Here is a 23,249-nt window from a genome sequence, read left to right on the forward strand (position 1 = left end):
AAATATGCAGTTGATATACTAAATTTCTTCATTTATTAAAGCTATACACGCTATAATTTGCGTCAATTTTGAATAAAGGGGAAAATGTATGTGTTTGATTACTAATAAAAGTTACCTTTATTCTGTTAATTATAATGCTCAATTCGATCACGTAACAAATATATCAAATATTAAACAATAAAAAATATTTATTTTCCTGCCAGGAAAGTAATGCCTCCTCGTGAATATCAATCTATCACGTGATATCGACAGCTAAATTTAGCCTATCATACCAAAACTGGTGAAGGGTCAACATCTTCATAATTGTGATAGTTTCACAAAGGAAAGGATATTTTCAGTAAAGCATAAGTTTGTCCGATATACGAGTACAAACAAAAGAAAAAAATACAAGCCTGTGAGTAGATATGAATACTTCCTTTAAAAAAATAACGTAGACCTGTGTTTTTCCCCTATGTGCTATTTATAGATCCTATAAGTGTTAATGCAGAAGTAAGGGTATCGTGAATGGCAAGCGTATTTTACTCATTATACATGTATGTATTTCAAATTAACAACTGTTAAGCATATAAAAATCAAGTTGGACATTTAAGTAGGCAAACAATAACGACCACCTAGTTCTCCGCGGACATGCGCAATGAGGTCGGTTTGCTCTTCCTTCATCAATATTCATGAAAAGGTATATTTTCCTGGCAGGAAAATAAACAATTAAAAATCTATATCTTTGTAACGAGATGGAATTCACCCTTGTAATTTACAGATTAAGGATAACTTTTATAAGTAGACAAACACATGCGTTTTCACTGTCATTCAAAATTGACGCAAATTATAGCGTGTATAGCTTTAAAAAAAAAAACGAATATTATTTTGGCAAATTCTTCTTAGTTCTGTTTCTAAATGATAAAAAAAGACCTGTTGATATGATTTTATTAGATAAAACGTATTTTATATTAATTAGATACATGTATGAATATTTGAGATTTAAACTAGTTTAACAGGTTTACACTGAGTCTTTCAAAGCTGATGCCCATTAAAGTGTTCAGGTGTGAAACTTAAGGAGGACTGATACCTAGTATTATTTATGGGAAAAAAAATATTTTCATATTCTGGGATAACCATTATTTGTATTTCACTCATTAAATTTATATTCAAAAATCTTGTACAAATGATGACAATGTTTTATATACAGAATGATTTGGAAATATATATTAGCATTTAAAGTTAAACATAGCAGTAGTGATTATATAAGGTAAAAATATTTTAAAATTGTCATTTGTAATATGAGTTAATTTTGTTTATACAGTAGCTCATTGCTAGTAATTTAATACTTAATTGAAATAAAGAATTTGAACAATTAAAAAAAACACACACAAAGTTATCGATTACAATGAGATATGATTGATAAGCGTACTTTTTCATGGAAAAATATCACATGCAGGACAGTATGCACATTTATCACTGAAAAATGTTAATGTCAAACAAAATCATCCAACTTATGAAAAAGGCAATTTTTAGTGTCAGTGAATGACTGCTATATGCGAGAACTGACCGAAAGAAATTGCCAAAAGTTTCATAATATAAGGTAAAAGATTTCAAAACCACTTTTTTATGAAAATCAATAGATAGGATTAGGGTATACATATGTACAAGCGGGTCTCTATAAGTTATGCGATACCTTTATCATGAATATGTTTGATGTACTGAGTAAGGTTTCTTATAAGAAGAGGCTTACAGCTATTGACAACAAAAAATATTTAGTTCAGATATTTTAAAGAAAGAGAATCCTATGATTCTGTGTTAAAAAGAGTGAAACAGGTGGGTTAACTTCAATGAACATATATAACTTAAGCTTCAATGGAATTTGCAAATATGGTGTATACTTTTCTGATAATTACATAAACCCTCTTATTCTTATACAAAATGACAAAAACTTTTAAGGTTTTTGTTTGTGTTTAATGATGAATGTACCTTATTGATTTAGATATTGAAAATAATTTATAATGGTGCTTTGGAGCTATAACATTTGTGATATAACATTGATCAACTAATCAAGTTTTGAATATATAGACAGCACAAAAAAGAAAAGATTTGTGAAGCAATATCTTTATTCTTCATATATAGGAAGTAAAAATGCAGTAAGGGTGGCAAAGTGATTACCAAGTGGTTTCCTCAGTTAACACAGAGTTAGCTATTCAATGAGCTAAATTATTTTTTATGAACAGAATTTAAACACTGCGTTAGTTAATTACTTGATAGGATTTCAAACGTCGTTTTCCTTAACTCAGAGTTAAATTTATATACCTTTTGAAAAGCTGGGCCCTGGAAGACTATTAAGCCTATAAGGCCAAAAGTCCTGTTTCATCCACTACTGTCAGTGATGCTGAAAAGGGTTAAAATTGCATTCGGCTCAGTCCGCTTTGTTTAAATAAACCTATCTATAAGGGAGCTTTATATCTTTCAATTACTTTATAAATTATTTTAATAAGAGGATTCTTATAAGTGTTTTAACCAAAACCTTTTAATTTTACTTATATTGTAACATGGGTGTAAAGATGATAAAAATTATGACGTCCCTGACCCAATAATAGTTTAAGCATGATACCTAGCATTGTATATGGAATTTATGAAACATTATTGAAGATTTTCGACCATGGGAGGACATTATTTAAATATTTATTGCGGATCCAAATAACCTTTGCTTGTGTAATTTTGTTAATTTTTAATTTATTGGATGAGTATACATGTAACTTTAAAATTACAATCTGAAAATAATTTTTATTTTGTTAATTTTGTAACAAAGTCTTTTAGTGTTTATTTCTTTGTTTCAACTTATTCATATCATACATATTTTAATAAAAAGAAAATAAAAAACTTTTATGTTTATATTACCTGCAACGTCATATTTTAACAATGAAAAAATGACAATAAAAATTGTCAACCATCTCAAAAATCCATAAAAACGAAATAACAAGTCAAAGCAGAGCAAAAGCATAGGTAGGATCAGGTGCCTAGGAGGAGTGAGCATCCTATGCTGACCGGTCACACCCGCCGTGTGCTCTTTGTCGTAATCGGGAAAGAAACGGAAAGTCCGTATACAATTAGGTGATTAATTATGGTCTACCAATTAGTATCAAAAACGTTTTAACGACAATAGAGCTTACGAAAAGATGACTTCAAAGAAGACTGTTGATAGTCCTGTTTTATCAACTTGTTTGTCAGTAGCTTGCCTCGCCTTAGAAACTGTTCATACGAAGATCATGCCCTTGCGTATCGAATAAACTGAGAGACAAAAACACAATATGCAGGTGATGAAGGTATATTGCTACATAAGTAAGGAAGGTTGACTACAGAAAAATTGAAGTCATTGTGTTTATCATAAAGTTTTGTTGTAAGGTTACCATCAGAGTCCATTTCCAGTAAAATATCCAAATGTAAAACAGAAGACACAGACTCTGTGGTATCTTTTATTTCAAGTTCACTGGGATATATCGAGTCGACATAAGTATGAAAATAACAATTGTTGATTGATAGTACGTCGTCGATATATCTGAATGTTGGGTTTGAAGGCCACAGCGAGTGAGTTATTTTTTCACGTACAAATGTTTGAATAAATTCTGATTCTTTTAAAAAGAATTACAAAAATAGGTCTGCTAACAATGGGACACAATTGGTACCCATGGGAATTCCAACATATTGTTGGAAGACTTGATTCCCAAAAACTACATAGATGTTGTCTATCAGAAACTCAAGTATCTTTTTAATGTGAACTTCAGAGTATTTGTGTGTGCAATCAGAATGGTTCTTAACAAAATAAACATTTAGATTTCCAATGACAAGGTGAGTTCTATTTTTATTGAAAAAACAACTGTCGATGATATCAAAAAGCCAAGTTTTTATTTGTCATGGGGAATGGTTGTAGAAAGCGTTGAAAAATCGTATGTTTTGGTGCTATTGATTTTGGCAAGATTTTGTGACCTCAAAGTTTCTAATAATTCTTTAGAGTTTTTTAGTATCCACATCTGATTCACACCATTTTTGGAGTATATTATTGCTCAGTACTCTAGAAGTTTCTTCTTCACTATTGTAAGAATTTTAGTAAGGAGTAAAGAGAGAGGTTTATGGAGGGTAATCGTGTTCAAAAATCCAGACATGTAAACTTGTAAATCCGAATATGCAATCGTGTTGATGTGTGAGCCTGAGCATGAATATGTGTAATTCTGATCGTGTAACCTATAAAACTCGGGCATGAACACGTGCAAGATTTGACTCAGTTCCTTCGCATGATGCACATTTTGCAACTTTATTGTTTACATTAGTTAATTAAACCTTCAATTTTGCATACTTTCAATCCGTAGTTTCTGCGTTTGTAACATCAGGCTCGGCAATAGCACATCTGACATGATACAAATTGACAAATGTAAAGTCTACAAGCTTGTCGAATTTTGACATGACCTTATATGGAAACAATGACGTCACTGATGGAAAAAGGCTAGCTGCAGGTAAAGGCATGCCGTAATCGCCGGAATAGGGACGGAATAAATAAAAAAAATATTAGGTAAGCCTATAATCATATTATCTCTGGATAACAACATTTCATAGAGTATTATTTTTCGGAAAATTAAATTATGAGATTGGTGTACATTTTATCAAGAGAATGTATAAAAGATGCGAGTAAAGAATTCGATCGGCTTCAGATATCCTCATAGAACTGAAAAAATTACATTTAATGACTTTGTTTGAATACACGTGTTTAAAGATATATACGCATTTTTATTAATAGGCGTCTGAACCGGGAGGGGGGAGCTAGGGGGGGACTTAGCCCCCCCCCCCCCCCCCCACACTTTTTTGCCAAGTTAGACCTAACCATTAGGAACATAGCAACAGAGAGGATTCAACCCCCCCCCCTACTTTTTCCTCGCAACAAACAAAATTGTTTCTTAAAAGACCTTAAAGAGAATAAAATATTAATAGTGATATTGAAAATTAGAGTCATAGTAGGTATACTAGCACCCCCCCCCCCCACCACGGATTAGGAATTTCATGATTTGGGGGGGAAAATTGGGCAGGTAAGATTGGAGTTATTGGTATACCCTACCCAACGGATTAGAATTTTTATGATTATGGGAATTCTTGTCTATATTTTTCATGATTAGTTTAGTCCCCCCCCCCTTTCAATTTGCTTCCGACGCCACTGTTATTAGAGTACATGCAACAAATTGTTAAAGGCCGGGGCCCAGGTATAAAAAGCAGCCAATCGAAAAATGTTGGGGAAATTCAATTTTCTATGCAGCTTTCAGATTTGAGAAGCAAATTTGAAAAAATAGGCTTTTCCTGTATATAATAAATTCTCATTTTTGGCTTGGAAGTAGTTACCTTGTTTAAGAATAAAGTCTCAATCTTATAATGGTTGAAAAAAAATTATCAAATGTGTATTTGATCAATAAAGTTCTGAAGCTGTCCAGAATTTTGAATTTCTCCTCAGTGATTGACATTGTGGGCGGAGATAACCAATGTTTTGTTTACACAGGAAGTGGCTGTGGCCATGTGCTCAGAGGAGCTTATAAACACTGTTTTCATGTCTCTTTCCTTTGCTTTTATTGCTAAATGAATAAATTAAACCCTTGTTTTGTATCACAACTTAGAGTGAAGAATGGTTTTCTTTTTTATCTCTGATTATGATATCACCCTGATATTATTTTATGTTTATATTTTTGTTCAATTAAATCAGCATACCTTGATGTTTGAATTAAATCCATAACTACAATTCCAGTTGCAAATAAGCATTTTAATTGATGAGAATGATAAATAAAACACTATCACAAAATTTAAAAAATATTATAACGGAAGTGAGTGTAAGATTATTCCCACATGTGACCCATGTAAGGTTGGTCTTTCAGATTTGGAAGCCAACGTCTCACTAAATCAACTACACATTTAGGCATAATATCTCTCCTATGGTATGCATGGTTTCGTCTACGGGGGTCATGCTGCAGAAATCTTCTTTTTCGCTCCTTATATCTTGGATCTGCCCAAACATTTCTATGAAAAAGCATTGTCCAGAATCGTTTATATTTATCCTTTCTTCGATGGGTATTACTTCTGTTTGGCGTTTCTGGTTCCTCAATCCACCACATTTGTCTGTTTGTCTCAGAGGTAATACAAGGGCGACTCAGACAATACTGGCACTCCTCTGCTTCCTGATTTTTATAAATGATGAATTCCTCAGTTTCCTGATCATTATTCGACAGATTACTCTGGTCAGTGCTCTCTTCTATTGGTACCTCTTGGAAATCCCAATCATTATGATTAAAAAGATGACGAATTGTTTCTCTTTGAGTTTCAGTGACATGAATTGCTAAAATAGATCTCTCCTCAGTTCCCTCCATTTTTACTCCGGCCTGATGCTAGAAATTTAGCCCATTTTCGGGGGTTCATAAGGGGTATGATATTTATTTTTATGACATATTTTACTAGTAATATACAAAACTTACATGCAAATAAATAAACTACTTATGTATCTACAATATCAATCCAAAATATGTTTATATATAATAAACCCCTGTCTTCTATCAAGTTTTAAAACAAAGATTGGTTTATTCTTCATCTCCCCCAGAACCCCCCTCCCCTAAAACTGCTCTAAGCTTGATTATGTCACCTACAGATGAAAGATCAGGAATTTGGCGGGGAAATGCTAAATGGTGAGAGGATTAGGTGTCAGATTGAGCCATTTTCATTAAAGGGGTGTCAATATATTAAAACAAAAATGTGTGCAATTAATTTTGACATGTGAAAATTAAAACTACAAAACAAACTGGTGAAAAGACTAAAATTTGTCTCTTTTGATAAAAGAATACAAAGTTAGTTTACAGTAAACAATACTGCAGTACATAAAGGTACGACCCAGCCATTTTGCTTCACACAATGTAATATGGAACAAACCAATCCTTAAACAAAAGTTACCTATTTTCCTAATTGCTAAATAGCACTCAGTTTTCATTGAATATGGCAAGTCCAGCAAAAAAGAGAAAAAGAAATCCAAATTTCCGCATTGAATTCGCAGGAAATGATGATGAAAAACATTCTGTTTTGGAAAATTTACAAAAGATATAACAAACCTTAGGGAATCTTCAGGTTATTGAACATTTATTCAAACTTTGGTTTGATAAAGCTGCTGATGGACAAGAGAGTGTTCAAGAGAAGCTACCGGCACCTAGTACTTACGTAAAAGTACACTCCAAAAAGGATGCAAATCAGAAAGTGTTTTTATGCGCAGAGCAATCTCTACAGAGACTTATAGAAGTGACTGAGCATCACAGAGGATACTGTGAAGAACACCTAAAAACTAAGAAAATCATTGAGAAAGGACATGTCATTTCTACAAAACTTTCTGGAGACGGATCTTGTGATCACACTTTTTTATGGTCCTCTTCTCCTTATTTACCAAATAAGGAATATTTGGTAAACACCAGAGTTAACCATTCATTCTCCTGCAGTGGTATATTACCATCCCATTATGTCAGATTTGTAGATGGCGCTGGCATCGGAAAGATTTCCAAACAAATGAGACATGCATTCTTTAAAAAAGTTAAAATGCATATACAGGAGGAATATGAAGACTCGGTTTATACCTCAGTCCTTGAAGAAGTTGCTTCCAATGAGAATGAAGAACTAGGCACAGTTGATATAATGACAGATGCCAGGCATGGTTGGAGGAAGAATGCAAAGGACACTAGTGTTGTGGCCATTGGAGAAAAGACCCACAAAGTTCTGTCTTGTGAACACGTCACCAAATCTGATGATTCTGTGACACAGAGGCATGAAAGATTTGGAACTGAAAAAATCTATCAACATCTACAGAACCAAAATGCAACAGTAGGTGTTCATGCCCACGATCGAAACTTGTCAATCAATAAATTTATTAGGGAAGAATGTGATTCCGAAAGTCAGAATGACACCTGGCATGCAGTGAAATCTGTAAAAGCAGCCTTGAAAAAAATATCATGTGGGCCAGCGTATATGGAGGGTAAAACCTGGTCAAACCAGCTAGACGACAAAGTAGAACCTGTGGCCACCCATTTTCACTGGGCTATCAGGAACTGTGAGGAGAACCCCCAAAAACTTCAGTCCCTATTGCTAAATATTGTACAACATTATAAAAACGATCATGGATCATGCCACTCAACATCAAGATGTAGAAAGGATCCAAATTATGAAAGTTCACGGAAAGTTTTAACAAATCCACAAGCAGAAAAACTTTTATTAGGAGTTATTAAGAATTCAGTTATATTCAAAAATCCTCAAGATTACAGACTGTGTCGTGATACATATTATGTTGAAAGCTTTAATAATGTTGTGAATGTATACCAGGACAAAAGAATTTCATTTTCTGATGAACAGTATAATGCAAGGGCTAATTTAGCAGTCTGTCACTGGAATGAGAATGTTGATAGGGAATATACGTCAGTTTGGAAACCAAACCATAGAATGCCGCGGAGTTTAAAAGGAAAGAAAAATTACAAGAAATGTACTTATCAATTTAGGAAAAATATTTGGAATAGATATATCAAATCTGTATTAAGAAAAAGAAGAAATCCAAATACATAAAGTATTATCTGATTGCTTTATTTTTTTTCTTTTTAGTGACTGGGATATACTGAAAAATTGACTATATAGTTGATACATTCTTTTCAGTTCAGTACAAATAATTGTTTTCAAATTTTACTGCTAGATAACAGTTGTAAAAAATTACACCATACTTATTAATCACATAAACACATTGAGCACATAAGGGAAAAATGGCGGAGTTAACTACATCACTGTCAGTGTTGCTGATAAGACCGGACTCTGCATGCAGAGAGCCTGAGTCAGCAGTGTTTATAAACATACAGGGAAACCCACACATCTCTTTACATCAATGTGTTTAATTTTTCAGTTTGAAATTAAAATGTGTATAAATTATTTTAAGAAATGTTTCTTTGCATTGTCGGCAATATATAGGAAAAAAAGCCTATCATGCAGGTAAAAATTGACATTTCTTAGAAATTATTTTAAGCAATTATTACGGGATTGAGTATGACGTCCTGAATGTCGGTTCAATACAGACTCACTTTGTGAAGTTGGCTGATAAAAATTTTCTGGAGAGCTAGTATAATACAGCTTTACAGCCACTTGTGAACTAGCTGCAGGTCTGTAGCTCCCTGTCTAAAAATACAGATGGAAGATCTTTGAGCTACAGTGCCTCCCATAGTAAAACTTCAATTTACGGCGCACAAAAATATGCGCTAGTTTTTTTATTATTATTGAAGATTGTGTTATTATTTATCTTTCACTTACACAACAACAAAAAGTATAAATACATGAAAAGTAACATAAATTTTTCCGCGAAAAATTACCAAATCCTTGCAGGTCGTTTATTCTAACTAATTCAGAAAAATAACAAGAGTAAAAATGGGGTACTCTATATGCAATGCTTTTTATAAATTATCAGAAATCAAAATCCTAGCAATTTGCATACTTCTGATATATATGTATAAATGATCTGCAAAAGAACAACTTCCTATCTTGAAAACTGTTCGAGGAGTTATCGGTACAATAAGGGTACCTTTTTGACAGCCACTCGCCCGTCTGCAATTTTTACTATTTCAATAATCGGAAACCCGGTTAAAAATTCACTCTCAAAATTCTTAGAATTCAGAAGCAATGGAGTTACATGGGACCTCACGGCGGTCTTCGAACCCCATGCCGCTCAAAATATATTTACCCCCTTAGGAAATTTCTTGATCCGTCTCATTTCTAGAAGAGAGTACGCATTTACTTATATTCCAGTTTAAATTACATGTCAATTTTTTTTTAGAGATATAAGATATTAGACATTTCCTTTTATAATACCATGAGAATTATATTACGGAAATTAGCGCATTCGTCACATCGGCAACATTTTTTTTTCTACATGAACCTCTTCCTGTTTGGTCCAGTTTCAATCATGTCTCAATTTTTTTTCTAAAAATAATACCGGTGTTTTCGATAGAAAAGGTGTCGTTCATCAAAAGCTTATTGCAACAGTTTAGCTGAATATTATGTTTAGTTTTCGTTCATTCCGGTCCGGCGGTTACGGCATGCCTTTTAATACAGCAAGGCAGTTGCCATATAAGGTCATGTCAAAATTCGACAAACTTGTAGACTTTACATTTGTCAATTTGTATCATGTCAGATGTGCTATTGCCGAGCCTGAAGTTACAAACGCAGAAACTACGGATTGAAAGTGTGCAAAGTTGAAGGTTTAATTAACTAATGTAAACAATAAAGTTGCAAAATGTGCATCATGCGAAGGAACTGAGTCAAATCTTGCACGTGTTCATGCCCGAGTTTTATAGGTTACACGATCAGAATTACACATATTCATGCTCAGGCTCACACATCAATACGATTGCATATTCGGATTTACAAATTTACATGTCTGGATTTTTGAACACGATTACCCTCCATAGAGGTTTGGTAGAACATTTACCGGAACCTTCTATATATCTCTGTTTGTAAGGACTTTTGTGAAGCTTTGGAATCCAGTACAAATAAGGTAAATCAAATTCATTTTTGTTAATTAACAATTTAATAACGTATCGTCTTCCAATTTTATCGCATGTAGGTTGTTCTATCATGCGTTATTCCATTGTGCTTCAATTCCATCGGGTTAAACTTATCATATCTGGTTAATCGTAGCGTGCCTTTAAAAAGTATGTAATTTTATTTCAAGTTCAGTTTAAAAGTTGATCAGTTCCCTGTAAACTATACTATATCGAACAAATAAACAGAATGTAAAATTCTGTCCCGCAGTTTTTCAAACAAAAAATTGTGTATGAATTCATATCGTGTATCTCCTACATCCTGTTCTATTGTACGATGATCCTATCGTGTGTGAATCCTATCGTACTCCACTGTTTTTGGGGTTTTTTGTTGTTGTTTTTTTTTCTGTTTAAAAGTGTGAAAATGAAATAATTAGCTACATGTTGGTGTTAAGTCACCTTAATCGCAATATGTCTTATTTACGTAGTTTGAAATTGTTGGCGTATCCATAGCAGATGGGAGTTGCAACGAACTTTACTACAATGAAATCCTATTTCATCACAAAGATATACAAAAGGGAAGCGTACCGCTAAGTACTTTCAATTAACACTATTTCTCACCAGGTCGAATTTTCAAGTTATTAGAGAGGTTGAGATTTTAAACGTGTACGGGTACGCGTATGGGTGTTAAAACTACACGTACACGTACACGTTTTTGTAATTTATCAGTTGAGATTTCTTAACTTGTAGTATATAAATGTGTACGTAAATCGACGCAGTTTTGTGACATGAATTTATTTAGTTAATTCCAAATAAATGGTAACTTTCTTATCAATTTTCATGCAAATGAAGTTTAAAAATCTATATACTGTATCAGAAGAATACATTCACTCATCAATAAGATTTTATTTGTTGTAAAAAGCTACACGTTTGTACTTACGTGTAGACGACACTCTACAAGTTTAGAGAACGTGTAGAAACCATGTCGTCACAAAAACTGATGACGTAATACGCGAAGAATTTAGGTGATTCCCCTAGTTCACGTACACGTACCCGTACACGTTTGAAATCTCAACCTCTCTATTACGTCGTATATCACTTACAAAGTTGTAGGTACGAGATGATATGGTGTACGAGACTAATTCGTATGAACGACCTAATAAGTTAAACTTTAGATTGTGTACCGACGACAGAAGGTAAGTCTTATATATGACATAGTTGTCTGTTATAACGATATTATAATCCGAAATAATGATATACTGAATAGAATAAAGTAAAAGATATGTCGAACGTACTAGATACTATGTTGTTATGACGAAATAAAACCGAGCAATACAAGATACTCTGTTTTACAGAGGTGTTAGAATTCCCATGGGTTACAGCTTATTATATTGTATTTGTTTTGAAGTTACACTTAATGTTATGACATTAACAGATATTAAATCAAACAATAGAAATATTAACAAACGTCTGGAACAAGTGTTAAACTCCTGTTTTGGATTTCACATATACATTAATACAGACATACATACATTAATACATGTGCTCACACTGTGCTCAGTCTGACACAAGAACACACAAACAGATAATCTAAAAAAAAATCGACCACTCTTCTCTCACTTTAAAATAAACCCTACTACCCAGTTACTAACTTTCCAACTAAGCCTCCACTCTTATTACATTTTTAACGGTGAGATCATTTTATTTACTCATTGAACAAAAGCTAGATTCTTTCATACTCTGAAAAATCATACAATGTGTGTATGTGGAAAGTATATAAAAATTGTATCCTGTCATAGTACTACAGAATGCCATCAGTACATGGATGGATGGCACTTGCGTGTAAAAACAATTCGACAACACACATATCCTCCTCTAAAATCTTTCCTCTAGAGAGGGACAGCGAATTTCATTTATAAAGCAGCTAAAACATACAAAATCAATCAATTATTTTATGAATTTAAAACCTGGCTTGGATTTGTTTTCAAAAGTAATTCGTCCCTGGTTATTCATGCGCGATCATTTTATGTATTTAATAAAGCCAAATTTAAATTTAGGTTTAAAATTTAAACAATAGAATTATTTAAATGATGTTATATTAAGGCTAAATTACTTAAATCTGTTGTGATGACCTTTTTTGTACATATTTCTTATGGACTTACATTTACTGCGTAATATTTTTTTGGCTTCAACTAGAGACAGCTAATACGGGGAAAATAAACACTAGCGATAATATAGAAGGCACAGAAATCAATGTTTTACATATGGATATAGGAGTTATCTCTCTCGTGAGACAGGATTTTTTTTTTTATATTTTTAATTGTGCTTCGCATTTGTGAAAATATAAAAAAAAAATCAAATATTCCAGCTTTTGTTTATCAGAAAGAGACTTGTCATCAAAGAGGAGAAATATCCATACAGCTATCGTATATTTTACAAATGCAATTCAATCAGTTTTCTGTAATGGGTTCAAAAGCGCCTGAATGGAATTTTTCTATTGAAACTGAAAGAAACAGAAAGAATAAGGTTATGTTTTTTTCTCGATTTTTAATAGAAATATAGAAGTATACCACACGCAAATGGATAAATAAAAAAACTCACAGAACTCTTGACTGAACATCAGGTTTATGGATATCAACAAAATTCGCCAACCTGGTTAAAAAATGAACATATATATACAGATAGAAAAATGATAAACTGACTGTATTGTGTTCTTAACTTGATTTAAACAAATTCAAACTATTGTGAAAAGAATTTTTTTAAAAAGATTATTTCACTCTTACTAGGTGTGATCCCTATCTTTGTATGTTTTTCTTTTGAAACTGTAGGTGAAAACAGATATGACAATCAAACTCAGCATCACAAAAGTTAAAATAATTAGAGCAAGTTTCCATTCTATCAAGTCACAATGGTACTTATTGATACGATTTTCACAATCAAACAGAAATATGCATGGCCTTGGTTCGCACTCATTTATATCTACAAAAAACCGTAAACTATATATTACCTGAAATTTGAACCCATAATATTGTTATGTGTTTTAATTGGTTGTTTTCTTGATTTATCACTTTGTGATTGACACTTTATCAAGCAAGTGTTATTCTATCAATGTTCAGCATATCACATTGGAATTGAATCACAGATTTATCAATATTAAAGCAATTCAAATTTATTAACTTTTTGTTTTTCTTACCTATTTGACACCTGTCACCTGTGAACCCAGGGACACAGGTACAGTTGAAGAAGTTGACAAAATCATTACAGGTTGCGTGGTTCACACATGGGTTGCTGGTGCATTCATTTATGTCTGAAATTGATGCAATTTTTAACATTTACCATTCTATTCCACAGTTTTTGCATTATCTGCAAAAAATATTTTGTTATAATCAAAACGAATATGTACACCAAATTTATCTTACAGACTAAAACACATAAATTCGTTTATTTTTTAAAAGATAATATTACATTTTATGAGCATTTTATCATTTAGATGAAAGGGTGAAATTATATTTATTTTCAAGGGGAGATATCATGAGTGCAATGCCTTGATACCTATTTGACACTGGTCACCTGTGAACCCAGTGAGACAGGTACAGTTGAAGAAGTTGACGAAATCATTACATGTAGCTTGGTTCTCACATGGGTTGCTGGCGCATTCATTTATGTCTGAAATTGATGCACATTTTAACATTCACAATTTATCTCATAGTGTTTGCACTCGTTGATATCTGCAGAAAACGTATATTGTTATATTCTAAACGCATTAGTATGCCTATTTTATCAAACCTATTTATAAATTCATTTTCTTTATAATCTCCTTATTATTAAGTGTTTTATCATATATATAAAAAGGTGAAATTATATTTATTCTCAAGAGAAGATATGTGTACAGTACAATAATCTATTACATTCAAAGTTATTTACTGAGGTATATGGATTTAGCAATGTATTTATACCTATTTGACACCGGTCACCTGTGAACCCAGGAAGACAGGTACATTTAAAAACGTTGACAAGATCAGTACATGTAGCTTGGTTCTCACATGGGTTGCTGGCGCATTCATTTATGTCTGATATAAATGCAATTTTTAACATTTACAATTTTATCTCCTATTTTTTGCACTAATTGATAAAACGTATATTGTTACATACTAAACGCATTTGTTTGCCTACTTTATCAAACATATCTAAATTCATTTTTTTAAATAACCTCTTAATAAGTTTTTTATCATTTATAAAAAAAAAATTATTGTATTTATTTTCAAGGGGAGATATGAGTAAAGTACAATAATTTATTACATTTAAAGTTACTTACTGAGGTATCTAGCAATGTTTTATACCTATTTGACACCGGTCACCTGTGAACCCAGGGAGACAGGTACAGTTGAAGAAGTTGACAAGATCATTACAGGCTGCGTGGTTTTCACATGGGTTGCTGGCGCATTCATTTATGTCTGAAATTGATGCATTTTTAACATTTACAATTTATCTCATAGTGTTTGTACTCATTGATATATGCAGAAAACGTATATTGTTATATTATGTCTAAACGCATTAGTATGCCTAATTTATCAAACATAACTAAATGAATTTTTTTTTGATAATCTCTTTAAAATAAGTTCTTTTATCATTTATATAAAAAGGTTTTATCAAATTTTATTTCAAGGGGAAATATGATTACAGTACAACAATCTATTACTTTTAAATTTATTTGCTGAGGAACATGAATCTTGCAATGATTTTATACCTATTTGACACCGGTCACCTGTGAACCCAGGGACACAGGTACAGTTGAAGACGTTGACAAGATCAGTACAAGTAGCTTGGTTCTCACATGGGTTGCTAGCGCATTCATTTATGTCTGAAATTGATGCAATTTTTAACATTTACAATTCTATCTCATATTTTTCGCACTCATTAATAAAACGTATAATGTTATATTCTAAACGCATTTGTTTGCCTCATTTATCAAACTTATTTAAATGCATTTTTTTTTAAAATTATCACTTAATAAGTTTTTAATCATTTATAAAAAAAAAATTGATTGTATTTATTTTCAAGGGGGGATATGAGTAAAGAACAATAATTTATTTCCTTTAAAGTTACTTACTGAGGTATCTAGCATTTTTTTTTACCTATTTGACACCGGTCACCTGTGAACCCAGGGAGACAGGTACAGTTGAAAAAGTTGACAAGATCATTACAGGCTGCGTGGTTTTCACATGGGTTGCTGGCGCATTCATTTATGTCTGAAATTGATGCAATTTTTTACATTTACAATTTATCTCATAGTATTTGCACTTATTGATATCTGCAGAAAACGTATATTGTTATTTCTAAACGCATTAGTATGCCTAATTTATCAGACATATCGTAATGAAAAAAAAAAAATTTTTGATAATCTCTTAATTAATAAGTTTTTTTTATCATTTACATAAAAAGGTTTTATCAAATTTATTTTCGAGGGGAGATTTGATTACAGTACAACAATCTATTACTTTTAAATTTATTTACTGAGGTACATGAATCTTGCAATGTTTTTATACCTATTTGACACTGGGCACCTAGTGAACCCAGTGAGACAGGTACAGCTGAAGAAGTTGACAAAATCATTACATGTAGCCTGGTTCTCACATGGGTTGCTGACGCATACATTTATGTCTGAAATTGATGCAATTTTTAACATTTACAATTTTATCTCCTTTTTTTCACACTCATTGATAAAACGTATATTGTTATATTCTAAACGCATAAGTTTGCCTAATTATCTAACACATTTAATTACAGTAGATTACAGTACAATAATCTATTACATTTTAAGTTATTTATTGACGTATCCAGCAATGTTTTTTTTACCTATTTGACACCGGTCACCTGTGAACCCAGGAAGACAGGTACAGTTGAAGAAGTTGACAAGATCATTACAGGTTGCATGGTTTTTACATGGATTGCTGGCGCATTCATTAACATCTACAAATGACGCAATTTCTTCAATTTTACATTTTATTTTATATAGAAAGAACAGCTTTATTAGATTTTGACAAATTTGGTCAACGAGGATCGAACTCAGGGGTGAGAAGCTAGTGCATTGTACATAACGCTACTTTGACACCTTATATAATTTAAGATATGGTCCCTCCTTAAAAAATAAAAAAAAATGATCAACAATGAAATAACACATTTTTGTTTATAACCAGGATACTGTACCCTAGTGATATCGATTGTTTCTTACTTTAAAGTATAACAATAACAACGATAAAATAATATCAAAATAATAATTTACGTTTGATGATCACTGAATGTTGGTAAAGACTATGAATCCATATTTCACAATTATAAAATTCACTGTAGGTCGATATTTGGTTACATGGATCGATGTCGAGTGATTTCTCGACCAAAGACACAAAAGGAAATATCAACCGAGCTGGCAAGTTACAAGATGTACTTTTTGCAAATATCAGTGGATTTTGTATGTTTTTTTAAATTCTGTTAACGAGTAAAAACATATTACCAATTTCACACTGAGTTCCCGTATACCCAGGCACACACCGACATTGAAATCTGTTGATCAGGTCAAGGCATGTCCCATTATTTTGACAAGGTCCACTTGAACATTCATTTTTATCTGTTTCATAATCATAAAAAGTTATACGATTATTTTTTTTTCTTTTGCTAATATTTTAAAAAGCGAAAAACTTGTTTCTTCGATTTCTTTTAATTTCAAATTCTAAATCGATGAAAAGATATACCTATTTCACAAATCCGGCCTGTGAATCCGGGGACACATATACATGTGTAGTTCTGTGTCAAGCCGTTTCTATCACATGTTCCATTGTTTTTGCAAGGACCACTCAAACAAGGACTTACGTCTTTAAACCATCAAAATAACATCAATAAAATGTGACATCTTATTCATTTATTATGATAACAAATGGCATTAAATAAGAAATCAAGCGTATAACTGTTGTTGCTTTGTTAGAATCATTCGTAAAGCTTAAAACCAGCACAAGTTAGAAATGCAAAAGATAGAAAATATAAAAATAATTAAATGAAATGAATATATCATTATCCCTTCAGGCTTTGTTAGAATTGATACCGCCCCGACCAAAAAAATCACCTCTTAGTTCTCAAAGAGTTCCTTATTCCTTGTAGTAGTTACCGTACTAGTTTTTATTAGTTTTCTTCAGATAACCTATAGAAAGGTTAAGAGGTCACGAGAAGGCGCAGCCTTCGAGTGCCCTCTTCTCTAATACGGCAAGTCACAAGTACCATAGTTGCAAGAAATTCCTAATTTGGCAATCTAAACTATCGCATCGCCTCGCCCTTTCCCTTGATTTCTAAAGGTGACAGAAATAGATCCGAATGGCGTGATGCTGATCAGAAATCCTATTCTAATGGCTTGTCACATTACATATGAACACGCGCGAATTGGACTTTCTCTTTTTGTCCTCATTAGCACACTTGCAGTCTACAGAGAAAGATGGCTGAAATGAACGTCGATTTTCTCGAGATAGAAAAAAGTGAATGGCATACATGTACATCTATAGACGACAACACACTGTCGCAGTGCTCTTAGAGGACCAAAACGACATTTTTAACGGTATTACTAAATTATCTTTGACACAAACTGCAGAACTGTATGACTTTAATTTAACACAGGAACCCGTTACAGCCGAAAATGTTCCTAGAACAATTGAATCTGAACGATAGATTTGGGAAATTTTGGGATGACATTGACATTGGTAACCTAATTAAATCCACCGAGAGTAAAAACACACGAAAAAATAAAATCTGGAGCGTGAAAACGTTCAAGGAATGGCGATCCGCCCGCATATACAGTACAGGTTGTGAATTTCCCGAGCTCGAGAATTTGACCGAACCAGCAGAAATTAACAAATGGTTGAGTAAATTTGTCGTCGAAGCCCGCAGAAAGGATGGCCAGCCGTACCCTTCAAAATCACTGTACATGCTGTGTGTCGGATTACTAAGATATCTCCGGGAATGTGGCATTCACGAGAATTTTCTTGATGAAAAAGACTCGAGTATTATGAATTTCGTCGCATTCTGAGCGCCCGAATGAGCGAATTGACAGCGGCAGGAGTGGGAATTCGGCCCGAACAAGCATAACCGATAAGCGGCGAAACTGAAAACAAACTCTGGGAAAAAGGTTTACTAGGCAATGGGACCGAAAAATCGCTTCTGAATACGATGTTCTTCTATAACTGTAAGCTGTTTGGCTTCCGTGGCGTGGATGAACATAGGGGATGGAGATCGACCTGATAGATCTTGGAGTTGCTCAACATGGACACTTTGTTAAATTCATAAGGAGATCAAGCAAGACATACAAAGGTAAGATTTTTATTTTTTATTAGTTTTTTGTAAGCTGTTCATAAATATTGCTGAAACTTAAATACTCCACTTCAACCCACCTCCTTCTCGAGTCCTTCACGGGGAGGGGGGATGGAGTAGATTTAAAGGGTTTTTGAATACGGTTATAATTAATACACTTGTATTTTTATAGGAGGGCTAGCACAACGCCACGTGGAAGCCAAAGAAATAGTGCACCATTTCCAGAACTCAAAGTTATACAACATGTACAAAGATTACATCGAGATCCGTCGAAACTGTGGTGAAAGCCCAGTGTTTTACCGACGACCTCTTGAAAATGGTCCGGACAATGAACTGCGTTTTAGCCAGCAGCCGATCGGTCTTAATAAACTAGCTTCTATTATGAAATCCATGTTTTCAGAAGCTGGAATTCCGGGATATTATACCAACCATTCAGGAAAGCGCACACTTGCGACAACACTATATCTAGCAGGCGTCCCCGAACAAGAAATTATGGAAAGAACGGGCCATCGTTCGATGGAAAGTGTGAGAAAATACAAACGCCCGTCGTCAGAAATGTTGAAGGACATTTCAAATTTGTTAGAGCCCAAACAGGAAAATTTTAGGGAAGAGCCACCGAAAAAGCGAGTCAAAATCGAGAAAAACCAGCAGTGTGATCCCTTACCAAGTTCAGCAAGTCATTTTTACAAAACTGTAATGTTTATTTTCAAAACCAAAATTCAAGTTTCTTAGTTTCTGTTAACGTGGATTGTTGTGTGAATAACTGTTTCTTTTTAATGTTAAAAGGTTAACCTCAAATTTGTAATTGGTTTCAGTTTGTTGCTTTAATATTAAAGCTGTTCTACAACAATTTTGTTTCTGTGTGTCGTATGCAAATGCTCTATATATATCCAAGCTCCGCCCATGAGTTATGATGTAGATAACCCATAGTTAAAACAATAGAAAAAATGGTGAACTATGGTACATTAATCAAAGTCATCGGGGTATGTTATTGAAATAAAATAAGAGTTTGCTCAAGAGTTTGTTCAATATTATTTAATTAATACTCACCGTTAACGTTTACATTGATGCACCGTGCTTCACTTGTTTTCCTTCAAAAAGAAGAGTTGTTTACGCATATGGTATATCTTACATTTAATTTGAAAGGTAAAATGATCTTATTTTAAGAAAAATAATTGAATACATATGAAATCTTTAAAAGTTTACCTTAGAAATTATACATAGACAACTCATTGTTTAACAAAAGTCTGACTACCCAATGGAGTCCTCTGCCAAAGCGCAAACAATGTGGATTCCTATTTGGTTTTGCTGTGGCGTCCATGATGTAGTGACAAACACACTCCTGGGATGCAAAGGAAAAGGTTGAAGTGAGGTATAAGTCATACCAGCCGGTGAGGTTATATCAATCCTTGTAATTCTGTTTGAAAAACAGGTACATGTATGTAGGTATAATTGATACTAATACATCTATCAGGTACATGACACTACAAAAACGACACCGAACAAGTTTTTAATCTACGTTCAAGTTATTCAAATTAGGAAGATGTTGTTACCTTCTGGTATTAGTGACGTAGAATGAGAGATGGAAGATCTGCAAAATGTCTGTTTGAATGGTTGAACCTTGCGCTGGTGTTGGACTTATAAAACGAGGCTTTTCGTTACAATTTCCTGATCCAGATGGTGTTTTTACTAAAAACTACAAATGCAACTTTTTCTCAACATAGTTAAAATCAAATTCAAAATTTTCTTTAAAATATGATTTCAAGTGTATTTCAAAAGGAACAATAATCAAACAAGAAGATCGTTTCTTTGCATTTGAACTATACCTGTAAATTAACTGTTGACATTTTAGTACTTGAGGTATAAACGTGGGACCCAATATGTATGGTGGACTTCGGATAGTCCTCTACAGATATTGCGACAGCATAGGTACCATTTGATGCGTGATTTGCGGGAAATGATATTGTGCAGGTATTCTGCATTAAAAGAAATTAGTTACAAACAATATAGGTTTATGAAATTCATGATAAAAATATTCTTTTAATGATGATTCATAATAATATCTCTGTTTAATTGGGTGAACCTGGGCTTAAATTTTTGGTAAACACAATGAAAAATCATTAAACAACCGTTCTTTAATGAAATATGAAGGATAAAAGTAACAAATCTTGGACTAATGAAATATATTTAGATTGCCTACAGTCTCTACAAAACGGCCTTAAACAAGCTCTTGACCTCCTCTTTGAAATGATGTCAAATTGAATATAGGTACATGAATTACTTTTCCCGTGATTAAATATGAAATGTCGAAATATTGTTTTATTTTCTACATTTTTCTTTTAAAGCCATAAAATACAGAAAAAGTCTCAACAAATCAATCATGACGTCATAATGGTTCTATCATCAAAAAAAAACTTTGTAATCATTTACAATATCTTGACAAAAAAACATGCAATTTGTGTCGATGGCATATTTTGTATACTCTTGACGACTAATTTATTTAAAGAATTTCCGCATTATATTTTATTTTTCTGAAGGCACGACACAGTACTTATATGAAATTTAATGGGCAATTGCTATCATCAACATAATAATGTGTGGCTATTAAATGCTAAACAGCAGATCTTGATTTTGTACACCACACTTAATTCCCTCTCACGCATATATTTTCCAGTCATTTCGAACAATACACGTACAATTTGATATTTCCCTTTAAATACTCACTAGTATGAACTCGTTGTGAATATCTCTCTAAAGGCATATATAACCCTTAACACTAGATTTATCTTTGAATTCACATTACTTACACTATCAATCGTCGCTGACGGTAGTGCATTACAGATAGAGACGCACTCTGACCCTGTCGACCAGCGACATCTAACGGTGTCCCCATCGTCATCAACAACCGGGATACGTATCGTGGCATAACAACTATACTGAATTCTGAGCCAAAAATTTGAACACAAAAATAACGCATTCAATTGCTACATTTCTGAATAAAGAGTATTTTTGTAAGTATTGTTCAACACTTAGATCGAATTTACAAGACAAAATGCGTTTTAATAGATAGATATTAAATCAAATTTTTGATATCTGAAACCAACTAACTATTTCATTGCAAATTATAAAAAAGAAATAGCAAATATTATTTATACCATCTAAAAACTTAAAACTAAAGCGTGTTTTAATTTGTGTTGCAAAAATATAACGCTCTACAAAAAACATTCCATCTTCACCTAAAGAACGGAATATTTTACAGTTTAATATGAAAAGACCATAGGCAAAGTCAATATGAGTTCAACAGTTGAGTATCTTAAACATACAAAAATCATACACAATTTTAAATCGCATTCTTTTAGCGTATTTTAAGAAATGACATATTGTTTTAATAACACACCAAAATATTGGATATTAAGATTTAAAAATAAGTGTTTATTTAAAAAAAAAATATTTTTTCTCGTTGATAAGTTTGTTATCCAACGAAATGTACAAGTCGTACAAATTCATAAAAGAAACCGTTTTATTGGATTAATACATCGTTTCAAAAAAGTAAATAAAGGTATAGTTTTAAATAAATGATGGTATAAACTTTGCTAACATACGTATACATTGGTTTCCCCGTTGTGACTGGACTTCTGTTCCTGTAATGAGTATCACTACGATTTGCTAAATAAACAACAGTTCCCACGGACCATCTTCCCGCACGTCCAAAATTCAACGAAACCCAATTACCTCCAGTAAACCTAAACAAAACACGTTAAATATTTTGAATTAAATTGTATCAGAGGGAAATGTAGCAGAAACATCAACTGATGATATTATAGAAGAATTCAATGTTCTAAAAGAATGTCTACTTACTCAACAGTGTAAGGCCCAATTCCAGGAAATGTATACGTAAAGGTATTTTCTCCTTGTTCCCAATCATCGCTAACACTTGCCCCTGTACATATATAGTTGGTGTTTGCAAGTTTTAAAGTCCCAATACAACCATTGGTACATTTCCAATACGATGAATTTTGTCCAGTAACAAGCTGGCCAACTTTACTTGGGGTACAACCCGGACCCATACCGTAAGTCCATCCTAGTTTAAAGGTAAAACGTACCTATAAAGATGATCACAAAAGTTTTAAATGAAATCTTGTATTTTACTTAATTTCATAAATAGAGTTTGTTTTGGCTAGATTATTTCGATGAACAAGAAATTGCCTCTCAAAATTAGAATTTACACATAAAGAGCATGATTAAAAAAATGTCTTTTTGTCTGATTTCAAAATAGTCGAGTTTATCAACCTCATTTCCATTTCCAGTAGGTTTCCAGCTTATTGTACCACCTCTAAAATGACT

At 32.9% G+C, this 23,249-nt stretch overlaps 1 protein-coding gene and 3 long non-coding RNA genes across 4 annotated transcripts in view; all 4 read right to left on the reverse strand.

The window, feature by feature from the left end:
- Positions 1-23,249, reverse strand: part of LOC105339562 (uncharacterized) — a 240,410-nt gene that overhangs the window by 18,412 nt on the left and 198,749 nt on the right. The window lies entirely within an intron of this gene.
- LOC136274426 (uncharacterized) lies at positions 12,755-13,512 on the reverse strand. The gene is made up of 3 exons (XR_010712746.1): positions 13,340-13,512; positions 13,158-13,208; positions 12,755-13,059 (listed from the first exon to the last, which is right to left on the reverse strand). It is a non-coding gene; the product is annotated as an uncharacterized lncRNA (long non-coding RNA).
- Positions 17,306-20,318, reverse strand: LOC136274429 (uncharacterized). Its single transcript, XR_010712749.1, has 3 exons — positions 20,161-20,318; positions 19,956-19,996; positions 17,306-17,425 (listed from the first exon to the last, which is right to left on the reverse strand). It is a non-coding gene; the product is annotated as an uncharacterized lncRNA (long non-coding RNA).
- LOC136274423 (uncharacterized) lies at positions 20,465-22,989 on the reverse strand. Its single transcript, XR_010712742.1, has 5 exons — positions 22,764-22,989; positions 22,508-22,648; positions 21,713-21,848; positions 20,732-20,881; positions 20,465-20,601 (listed from the first exon to the last, which is right to left on the reverse strand). It is a non-coding gene; the product is annotated as an uncharacterized lncRNA (long non-coding RNA).

The sequence above is a fragment of the Magallana gigas genome, chromosome 4, assembly GCF_963853765.1.
Source record: "Magallana gigas chromosome 4, xbMagGiga1.1, whole genome shotgun sequence".
Classification (NCBI taxonomy): Eukaryota; Metazoa; Mollusca; class Bivalvia; order Ostreida; family Ostreidae; genus Magallana; species Magallana gigas.